General features: G+C 53.7%; 1 long non-coding RNA gene across 1 annotated transcript; it reads right to left on the reverse strand.

Moving 5' to 3' along the window:
* Positions 1–34: 34 nt before the first annotated feature.
* LOC114903383 lies at positions 35–6,792 on the reverse strand. Its single transcript, XR_003795722.1, has 3 exons — positions 6,647–6,792; positions 4,649–4,749; positions 35–4,344 (listed from the first exon to the last, which is right to left on the reverse strand). It is a non-coding gene; the product is annotated as an uncharacterized LOC114903383 (long non-coding RNA).
* Positions 6,793–10,066: the final 3,274 nt, after the last annotated feature.

The following is a 10,066-nucleotide window of genomic DNA, read 5'->3' on the forward strand; positions in this document are numbered from 1 at the left end:
GCAGGACCAGAATCACACCCCCAGGTAGTCTGGGTCTGGAGTCCACGTTCTCGATGGTTCCACTAACATCTGCAATGACCCCGAGGTGTAAGTGCCACAGCCCCTACTTTGCAAAAGAGGAAACTGAGGCACAGGAAGTAGATGCTCGCCCAGGAAGCGGGCCAGATCGGGCTCAGGGATGACTGGACCTGGAACAGCCCTAGAAGGGATTCCGCTGAACCCTGGTTTTTAATGGACAGAGAGGCTGCTGCCCTGAGTGGGAAGGATCTTGCCCAGTGACACCCAGTCAGAACACAGGAGAGCTGTGAGGGAACCCAGATGGGAGGCCATACCCCCTTAATACTCACAGTGAACCTCAGCCCCTAGTAGATTTTCCTGAGCTAGAGGGCTGCCCTCAGAGTGAGTCTATGGCCTCAGACGCGGGAATGGGCTGCAGTCAGCTTAGCTGCTTATCTCGCTCGCCACCTGTGTCCCAGCTCTGCACTCAGCGTGGACGTGGGTGTTAGAGGTCTGGTTCCTCCAGTCAAGTGGGGTTTGTTTGGTGGGACAGGGGTGAGGTGGGGTGGGTAAGATTCGAAAAAGCATCCCTTTTCTGTTCAGACAGACCTGGGTTCTAATCCGGGTCTCTGTCACTACCAGCTGTGTGACTTTGGCCGAGTCATTTAGTCTCTCTGGCCCTCATTCTGTCACATGTAGAAAGTAAGATTGTTGGGAGGACTTAGTGAAATAAGTCTAGACACCGAGCCTTACACTGAAGGCATCTGAGAGAGATTACATTGAGGGGAGGCTGGTAGGGGTGCAAACTAGAAGGCTTCCGAGGGTGGCTGGGAGGGAGATGAGCTCCATGGCTGGGGGGAGACAATAGGGAATGGCAAAGCTTGTGGCTGACCCAGCAAGGTCAGGCTTTATCTCGTGATAGTCAAAGTCACTGTCACCCGCACCACGGAGCTCCCTCTACGGCATATAGATCCCAGCCTTGGGCCACTAGGCTGAGACCTCCTAAGTACAACCTGCTCTCTTCCCAGATGGAGAAACTGAGGTCCAAGCAGAGGAGAAGCGTGCGTCTGCTGCTAGCTATCAGTCATATAACTAAAACCGTCATTTTAATAAAATACAAAGACAAAGGAGCCCTTGAACTTGGCATATGAGAACCTGAGGGGGAAAAGTTGGAAATAAGGAATGCTGGGTTTCACCTACCCCTTGGACTTTTAAAAGTTTCCTTCCAATGAAACAACAGGATGAAGCACAAAACTGGCTTCTTTCTACCACCTTTCTTTCTGGCCTTCAAACCTCTAACTTATCCAAATAGAGCAGACCGCGCATTACGTAATACTTGTTTATACTTTTCTTAAACTAGCCAGTGGTTTTAGAGCTTATGATCGTGCTAAGAGTAGTTCTGTATATTTCCATTGCCCTTGGATTTCTCTCTACAACTCCACTGGATTTTGCTGTGGTCCTTCATGGTTTGTGGAAACTCCCCATCTTTGCAGGGCGCAGAGGTCATGAGGGATTTGGGTTTCTGCAGGGTGGGGACACTAAATATGCTGAGTGGTCTCAGGGCCAGGGGCTGTGGCTTCTAGTCCTGACAGGGCCACTTCTGTCCACTTGGCCTTGGGCAAGCATCTTCGTGTCCTGGGGCCTCATTCTCACCAGCTGTATAAATCGAGGCAGGGGGGGATCTAAATGAGGTCCCTGTGTACCAACGCTGGATTTTTAATTAGAGGGGTATCTAGCTTTGGTGGAACAACATGGACTGAGACTTCCCATGGGGGATGGGATGCGGTGCCCTTCCGCTGAGAGGACTGCTGGCCTTAAGAAGGTAACAAGGCTGGTGTGGAGCTACAGCTGGGGTGAGCACATCCCTGGCTCCCACCCAGTCCATCTGCCAGGGGGTTACATCACCTACTCTGGCTTCCTCCTTTCCCAGTAAACGGCTTGAGACCAGGAAAGGGTCAGGGCCTTGCCAAGGCCACACAGTGAGTCAGGGATAAAGCTGGCTTGAGCAAGCCTTGGTTTTCCCACCACTCGAACTACAGATGGGACAGTATGTCACCAGGTCTCAGACCCTGTAAATGTCAGAGTTAGGTCCTGAGGACTCTGACGTTAACCTTGAGCCCCTGTTGGCTTCATTTTGCCTCTCAGTCTGTTCCTTACAACTTCGGGGGCCTAAGACTTCTCTCTCCTCACCCTTCTATCAAAAGGAGCACCCCCCCCCCAATTCTAGTGCGGGAACCAAATGGAGATGAGAAAGTAAATGGTGACGTGCCCAGAGGTGTAGGAACCACATTTTAAACCAATAGAATGAAGATGTCACAGTGACACTTCTGGAATCAGGGGCAGGTCAGGGAGAGTAAAGTGAGCTGTCCCTTTGCCTAATCTCATGCCATTTCCCCCAGGACATAAAATGAGTGACCAAGAGCAACCTAGTGGGGTCCAGGGAAGCGACTGTGGCCTAAGGTCACAACCTGCTGACACCTGGCACTAAATAAGCCCTGGTGTGACCCAGCCCCGCCACTTACGGGCAAGCTGCCTTGGGCAAGTGACTTCACTTCTTTGAGCCTCGGCGTCCTGTAAAGTGGAGAAAAGAATCTCTTGAAGGGCAGACGTGAGGAACGAACAAGGTGATGGGTGGGCGGGCACCGAGCCGGTGTGGAAAGCCTCCCTGTACCTGCGCACAGGTAGGATTCAGGCTTGAGAACTGGCAGATTTCTTGCTGGCCGGTTGCCACACTACCCAGGACCAGAGAGGGGAATGCTGATGATCAAAGAATGGCCCCTGAGTTTGGAGTATGTTCAATTCAATTCTCCAAGTCTTTGTTTAATGCCTATGAGCTGCCAAGCCCTATTCCAAGCAAATGGTATTTACCATCGGCGTCCTCCTTATCACTACACTGAGTAAACAGCAGGCCTTTCTTATTATTTCTTCATTTTATTTCTTCATTTTATAGATGGAGAAATTGAGGACTACAGAAGTTAAGTAAATTACTGAAAATCACAGAGCTGGTTGCTTACAGAACTGATTTTTTTTTTTTTTTTTGGCCACACCGCGCGGCCTGCGGGATCTTAGTTCCCTGACCGGGGATCAAACCCGCGCCCCCTGCAGTGGAAGCACAGAGTTTTAACCACTGGACCGCCAGGGAAGTCCCTACAGAACTGAATTTAATCCTAGGTATTTCGATTTCTGAGTCTGGCATTTAACCCTTCTCTGTGTATACAGCTGAAGGCAGAGGCCTTGGAACAGAAAACTCAGAGGTGGCCTGGCTAAATGAAGAGGGGCAACATCGCTTTGTGGCTAAGATCAGAGGCTACGAGGCCAGAATGCCCAAGTTCAATTCACTGTCAGCTGTGTGACCTTGGACAAGTTACTCAGCCTCTCTGAACCTCAGTTTCCCAGAGATGATAAGGGAGTACTTACCCCATGGAGCTATTATGCAAATGAAATAGCTGCAAAGTGCCAAGAAATGCCCGGCATGCAGTCAGCTCTCAGGAGGCATCAGTCGTTACTGATACTGTGAACCTTTCAGAGCCCTCTCGGGGAGTCTGATTGCCTTGGCCTTGGTCATCTCTGTAGGCCCCAGCTCCAAAAACCAATGGTGGAGAAATCATATCGCTTCCTAAACTCCAGGGATCAAGGCCAGTGGGAGTGGGGTGGGGTCGGGAGGGCAAAGGTTATCTATCCTTTGACCAAAAGGACAGAGAGGTTGAGCAACTTTCTAAGGTCACCCAGCATGAGAGGGGGCTCAAGGCCAGCCCAGGCTTCCCATTCCCCAGCTGGTGCCTGAGGCCAGAGGGAACCATGTTGGCAGTGGACCTGGGGTCCGGAGCGGGGATTCTGGAACGAGGCGGCCTGAGCTTGAGCTTACATGGTGTGTGATTGGGAACAAGTGATGAGCCTCCCTGTCCCGGATGTCCTCGTCTGTAAAAGGGGAGCGCCATGGTAAGCACCTCAGAAGATGGCCATGAGGCTTCAGTAGAAGCTGCCTGGCCAGAGCGAGGGCTCAGGAATACAGCTCAAAGCCCCCCGATGATGGTGCCCATCCCCAGCTTCCCATCTTCTGCTGCGTACGAGGACGCCCAGAGGCCCACAGTGCACAGGGGGGCCCAATTTGGTACCTCCAGGCTGAGACCTAGTGCGGTCCTGTTCTGGGCATTTCGGGAGAGGATGGAGGCCTGAGGAGCAGCTGAAACTCTGGGCTTCTGGTCTGGCTTGGCCCCCCTACCAGGTCCCTGCATGAGCCTGGGCTTCTCACTGTCTCCCTCTGAGCCTTATTTTTCTCATCTGTAGAAGCGGAAAAAGAAACACACCCGAGCAGTAGGGGAGGTGCTGAGACCTACAGAAGACAACCTACGGGAAAGACACAGAAGCTGTGTCAGCAGAAACGTACTCCTTCCTCGGTCCCGGGACGCCAGAGCCAGCCCCCCATTTCCACTTCTGCCCACAGAGGGCCAGTTTAATCACCGGGAGGTATTGGGGAGGCCCTGGACAGGCTTGGGGAGCAGGAAAGGACCCCCAGGGCTGCTGTTACTATGACAACAGGAGGCCAAGCCCCAGCCCTCTCCATCCTCCCTGCAGCCCCAGGGCCTTCCCCGGGTAGCGCAGGGACCCGGAGGCCTCTCTGGAGGCTCTTGCCAGTGGAAGGCATACTTACGATTCACTGTCCCAGGTCGGGGCTGGTGACCACGGCTGGGGAGACAGAGCCCTGTCCTTGCCTGTATTTAAGCAGTGGATCCAGAGGGACGATGTGGGAGGCTGCTGGTGAATATTAACCAAGGTCACCCCAGTTATCAGAGGAGTAAACAGGGACTAAGCTCACTGACTCGACACTGAGCCCCTGCCCACGCTGCCCGTCTGTGCTCCTCCTGGGCGGCGTGCAGCCCTCTGTTCCATATACCAAAGGGAGTCTTTGTGCCCAGCTCATAAACCACAGCATCTGTCTCCAAGCTGGGGTGGCATGTGGCTCACGCCCTTCGGGATGGCATGACTCTGCTGGCCGGTGCTCCCACTGGGGAGTTCTCAGTGGCCGCCCCACTGGTAGCAAGAGCTACCACTTATAAAGCCACCTTGAAATGCCCACTGCTGAAGATGCGGGGGTGAAGTAGGTTATGAGTCCAATTGGCAGATGGGGAAACTGAGGCCCAGGGTGAAAGGCTGCTCATCCGCCCAAAGTCACCAAGCCGGGTACAAAACCTCTCTCGACTTCCCTGGAAAGAAAATGGGGCTTAACCGCTGTTGATACAGCCGCTTAAGGCTGGTATGGGTGGCCGTGGGCAGAGGCCAGGAGTCAGAGAGTAAATCTGTGAAGAGCTGTGCAGCCTCAGGCAAGCTGCTTCATCTCTCTGAACCACGAGGTATTTTTGTTTGCAGCGTAGGGCTTTGGAGGTCCCACTTCCTGGCACAGTTGTCAAGTGATACACAAGATCACTTATGTAAAGCGCCGGGCACACACTAGGCTCTTGATTTTGGTCTGCACAGCCCTCTGTTCGGACCTTCTCTCCAGGCTTCTCCGGGCAGGAAGAGGCTCAGTTCCTGGCCAGCCTCAGGCCCATGTCTGTTTCCACTGGATGCGGCTCCCGGCAGACCAATGCGATCCACAGGCTGTTTGAATTTTCCTTGGGACTGTTGCTCCGTGCAGGAGCTACTGCAGGCTTTTGGGGGCACTGGTGGTGCTTGGAGGTGTTGATGCAGGGTTGAGGGCAGTGGGGCCCTACTTGACCCTGATCCATTTAAAAACCCAAGGCAGTTGGCCTCACACTGTGTGCACCGCCCCACGCCCCCTTGGCATGCAGTGGATACTTATTTGTTGAGTCAGTGGACAAGCACGTCTTTGTCCTTCTCTCATTCCCCCGGTCCCAGCTGTGGGACTCCGCCAGGTGAATAGCCTGTAGGCTCCTCTAGCTCACAGGGTCAGACCAGGGAACCCAGGGCCCCCATTCATTGGCTGTGTGATCTCAGGCAAGCTGTTTAACCTCCCTGTGCCTCAGTTTCCCCATCTGTAAAATGGGGATGGTGACAGTTCCTACCTCGCTGGGCTGCTGCAAAGATTAAATGGAGCAGTTTCAGGTAAGCTCAGGGCCCAGTGTTGGGGGCGCACGGTGAGCCCCCCGTGATGTTGTCATCCCCATGACGGTGGGTCTCGCGGGTGTCATTCTGGGTGGGCGGGGGGGGGGGGAGCAATCCAGGAGCTTCCTCCCAGGACTCCTTCATTCAGTACTGTCAGTACCCCCTGTGAGGGGAGTATGTACCACCCCTCATATAGAAGCAGAAATTAGCTCAGGAAGGGGTGGACTTCTCGCTCCCATACCTCCCGACTCCCCGGTTCCACAGTCTGGCTTCAGAACTCTGACTCTTCCCCCTGAGCTGGCTGAAGGGCCATCTCCCCCAGGGCACTACATCTGCCCACAGCTTGGAGACCTAGGGTGTGGTGAGGTGAGGCCTGCCCTCCATACCTTCTGGGCATTTCTTCCCCTCTCCATGCCTCAGTTTCCCCATCTGTGCAATGGCCTCCTGCCACGCCCGGCTGCCACGCCCGGCTCTCGCACTGAATGGGCGAAGGCAAGCACCCAGGCTGTCGTCAGGTGCGACAACCCTTTCAGCCCGGTGGCTTGGGGCTGGTGGGAAGGTGCCGCCCCCTCTCCAACCCCCCTACCTTCAATTCCCAGTTCCTGCAGCGGAAGGAACTCCTCCTTCCCCTGGGGCTCCTGGCTGCAGCGTGGAGGCTGTGTGTCCCTGAGTGCAGCGCCCGGGCTCTGCCAGCACAGGAGGAAGAAAGCTCTCGGTGGCTCAGGCAGCAGGTCCGGGAGGGGCGGGGACCTGGGGCAGGAAGCTGCCTTGCACAAAGCTGCCAGGAGCCGGGCGGATGACTGACTGCCCTTCACGGCCCAGGCAGTCCTGTGTGTCACCTGCTGTGCCTGCTGTGTCTGGCTGTGTGACCCAGGATCACCCAGTTTCTTTGAGTCTCTGTAGGCAGGCTGGTAGCACCTGCCAGAAAAGATTAACGGAGATGACAGATGTCATCCTTTGGCCCAGAGCCTGGCATCAGGGTCCTGGCAGGTTTCCAGGGCCACCTGTAGAGGGACGAGGCCTGAGCCGCCTCTGAAATGCACAAGAAGAGCCCCGCAGAGATTGAGACAGGACCGTGTGTATGGGGGAGGTGTGCGTCACAGACCCTGGCTGTGGGACGAAAAGGTGCAGGACGTCGGGGGGACTGGGCACTTGGAGGTGGAGTGAAGAAAGAGCAGTGGGGTGGAGAGTGGGAGAAAGTGGGGCTCGGGGTTGGGACCTATCCCTTCTGAGGCAAGGGCTCCACACTCAGTCCTTCTTGTCTCCCCATCCTCCCACTCCCCTCCCCCCTAGTATTTCATGCTGCGGAGAGCTCCTCTAGACCGGCATCCTGGGAAGGAGGGGTGGGATGATCTGGAAAAATGGGCAAGGACAGAATGCCCGGGGTGGGGGGCACCCAGTGGCCATTCTCCAGGACCCGAACCACAAGACAAGGTGGAGGAAGTCCCGTCCACTTGGTTACTTCTGGAATTGTCCATTGTAACATCTGGACTGATCCCTGGGACTAAATATATCCTAGGAAGAGGCTGTGGGCTGGCTGTGAAAAAGGGGTGTCTGGGAAGACCCTATCCCCGCATTGGCCTGCCGAGAGATAAGAGAGGGATGGAGAGAAGCACGAGAGCTGAGGTGTGGGGTCTGCAGCAAGAAGGGAATGAAAGGGAAGGGTGTGCGAGGGGCCCGGGGCAAAGCAGATCAAGGACCAGAGGCCCTGACTGGTCCAGAGAGCGACAGTGAACTTCAGGGATGTTACACCTGTTGGTAGAGTTCCCCAGAAAGTGCGGAAACCAGCCTGTACTGACTGCCCCAGGCACACACACTGACATGTCACATGTATGTCCACAGTCAGATCCCCCCATACTCACTATGGGAGCTCCCCTCCAGGCACCAGCTCCCTTCCTCAGGGGGCAGTGTGGTTCAGTGGTTCAGGCATGGGCTCAGGGTCTGAGCATCTGGGTTCGACCCTTCACTCCACCATTCTCTCTGGGAGATCTTAGCCATTTAACCTCTCTCTGCCTCCGTTTCCTCATCTGTGAGATGGACGGTAAGAATGGTCACTCCTATCAGGATTGTGAAGAGCCAGTGAGATGATAATACATGAGACTGAGGGTGGCCTCAGGCACAGATGGGCCCTAAGTCAATGCCAGCTACTTCTGAGCTTCGATGTCCTGAGCCTGGGAAACCTTTCAGATGGGTCCCAGGGGCTGAGCAGGAGAAAGACTTGGACAGCAGCACATTTGTCCAGGGACACCTCTTCAGATTCAAGCTTCTGCTTATCCCCAAAGGCTACCAGTCCCCTCTCCTGGGGGCTGGGCTCATTTTGCTTCCTGAGGGCACAGAGCCAGGTGTGGTTAGTGTCTTTCTGAGCACCTGTGACGGGCAGCAGGCCGAGTTGGATGAGGGGTGGTTGGAGCTGGGGTGGGGGGACTTGGATTCAGGGGAGGACCTCGTTTCAGCTCTCCCAGCCTCAGTTTCCTCCTCTGTAAAATGGGCACATTAAGAGCCTCTTTTTTCATATAGTTGTTGTGAGGCTCAAGTGTAGGGATGCTAGGTGAGGTGTTTGACATCAGCCCTGCTCTGTTAGCATAACTGGCACTGTGTCTGTCTTCTCATAACTTGGTTAACTTAGTAAGGTTAGCCGCATGGTCCAGGCTTTTGAGTCCAGGAAATCGACTGAGTTTGCATCATTAGCTTGTCTCCTCCTAGCATCTTGCAAGTCTACCAACTTACAACACCCTGGTGGACCCTCTTTCCTGCTGTACACAACCTCGAGGGCTGCTTCCTGTGCGCGGTTCAATTCTTGCTTTTTCTGGAACTATTTGACTTATTCACAGCTTCTCGTTTCCCTCATCATCCTTACCTGGAGAAAAAGAAGGCAACTCCACACACTGTAAGTGACAATAAGGTCACTAGGAGGAATAAAACACCCAGCTATTGCCTCCTCCCCTACTTGTTAAAACTAGTAAAAGTAATGTTTTTATTATCACTATTTTTTTCTACACTTTATTTCAACTTTACCCTTTTAAATGGATGGACCATTATGGCCCTTTCAGCTTTTAGGAGGCTCAACCCATGCTGTTTAACGATAATTAGTATTTCCTTTTGGACGGTCAAGTGGTCTCATTTTGGCCGCTAGGAGTCCCTTTAATTTATCTCTTTTCTCTTTTCAGCAGCCCTTGCTGATATCTCAGAAAGCACACGCTTGTTTTCTAGCAGTGACACCATGTCCCAGACCCATCTTCTTTTTCTTCTGCCCCAAGACATGGTGTCAGTGACCCTCTCTGGGACAGGAAGACAGCAGGGGTGGCAAAGGTCCTTCTGGGCACCACAGGGAGGACCGGATGTGCAGGAGACCTTGAAGGACTTTGGGACTTGTTTTGCAGAAGTATAAACCCTGAGTGGGTGTCTCAGATAACAGAGAGCAATAGGGCTCTTCCAACTTGCCCAACATAGACCTTGGGTTGCAATGGTTCGATTTACCTTGTTGCCTTCTATCCTGTTGACTTTGAACATTTCTGTTTGCTTCGTTTTCATGAGTCTCTTGCTGCTTTCATGTTACAATACAACCCCCCAAACTAACTCCAATGTGTGGTCTGTCACTACCTGCATCACATCAGAGCTGATCCTTTGTGAGCACTTACTACCTTCCAGACTCTGTTTTAATCCTGAGTGGTGGGCACATTAATATTCCCTTAGTACAGATGAGGAAACTGAGGCACAGTTACCGTGATGCTGACAATGAAGCCCCTCAGCCTCGCTCCCTCCTCTGTATCTGTTCATTTGTTCATGTAACTCGCTAAATATTACGTATTGATCACCTATTGGCTCAGAGTTTGTGAAGGTGAAAAGATGTGGTCTCAATTGCCCAGAAACTCATAGCCTGGTGGAGACCCAAGCCCCTGGGAACCAGAGGCCCTTTCAGATGTCCCGGTGAGGGAGAGGTGGAGATGGGGGACGGGTGTGAGAGATAAACAGGAGGCAGGAGCAACAGATGAGGGTTGACATTGGG

The sequence above is a fragment of the Monodon monoceros genome, unplaced genomic scaffold, assembly GCF_005190385.1.
Source record: "Monodon monoceros isolate NGI ecotype Baffin Bay Population unplaced genomic scaffold, NGI_Narwhal_1 Super_Scaffold_21, whole genome shotgun sequence".
Classification (NCBI taxonomy): domain Eukaryota; kingdom Metazoa; phylum Chordata; class Mammalia; order Artiodactyla; family Monodontidae; genus Monodon; species Monodon monoceros.